This window comes from Lucilia cuprina, chromosome 2 (assembly GCF_022045245.1).
Source record: "Lucilia cuprina isolate Lc7/37 chromosome 2, ASM2204524v1, whole genome shotgun sequence".
NCBI classification, from domain to species: domain Eukaryota; kingdom Metazoa; phylum Arthropoda; class Insecta; order Diptera; family Calliphoridae; genus Lucilia; species Lucilia cuprina.
The window spans coordinates 60,010,734-60,011,955 of NC_060950.1; the positions used below are offsets into that span (position 1 = coordinate 60,010,734).

The window sequence follows — 1,222 nt, forward strand, 5'->3', positions numbered from 1 at the left end:
AGAACTGAACTAGAACTGAACTAGAACTGAACTAGAACTGAACTAGAACTGAACTAGAACAGAACTAGAACTGAACTAGAACAGAACTAGAACTGAACTAGAACTGAATTAGAACTGAACTAGAACTAAACTAGAACTGAAATAGTACCCAACTAGAACTGAACTAGAACAGATTACATTGAGAACTAGAATGTACTCTGACTTGACTATAGACTACACTGTAGAATAGTCTATAAACCAAATGATTCGACTTTAAAAATAATATCTTCCTGTCTATCTAGTCACTGGTGTAATTCGTCTTATAGTTTTAACAATTTGTTTTAGACTCACATCATGCACGTATGTATGTGTTTTTAAATAACTAATAATAATATCACATAATATTTAATATCACATAATTTATGGTTTAAATCATTTTTTTATAAAAATAATATTTCATTGTCGATTTCTATACTCACTTAATATGACTAGTCCCACAAAAAGACTTAATGTGACGGTTGAGAATGTTGTAAATTTCTGTAATAAATGAACAAAAAAACAGTAAATTTTTATAGGTGTTAAACACTAATATTAAAAATTTGAACAATAATTTGAAAATTTTAAATTTATGACATTCACATAATGTGTGAAAACTATCTATCTATATATCTACTCTCTGTTTTTAGTAAAATTATATATTTTATAAAAATTTTTCTAATGAAAAAAAACTTGAAATTTTAGTAAATGACAAAACTTTAAATGTAATTCCACTAACAAACCGTAATTTTTTGAAATTAAACAAATAATAAAACCAAATAAATTCTAAATATGGGTACATTTTAACATGTAACATGTAAATATTTAAGTAAACAGAGGAAAGAATGACATTTTAAGAAAAAGAAGAATTTCGACAAATATTTGAAATTACGATGATTAACTGGACCACTTATAGGCAATTTTATAGAATATTCTAGAGATTATACTAAAGACTGAACTTTGTACTAGACTATATATTTGACTTTAGATAAAACTATAGATCAGAACTAAACTATAGACAATACTATATTTCAAACTGTAAACTCTAGACTATTAGCATAGGAACTAAAATGGAAATGAACACATATACAGACTATACACATATATAGACTAGACTATAGACTAGACTATAGACTAGACTATAGACTAGACTATAGACTAGACTATAGACTAGACTATAGACTAGACTATAGACTAGACTATAGAC

The 1,222-nt window shown here is 26.0% G+C and overlaps 1 protein-coding gene across 1 annotated transcript in view; it reads left to right on the forward strand.

Moving 5' to 3' along the window:
- LOC111684742 (dual oxidase maturation factor 1) overlaps window positions 1–1,222 on the forward strand; it is a 35,502-nt gene that overhangs the window by 910 nt on the left and 33,370 nt on the right. The window lies entirely within an intron of this gene.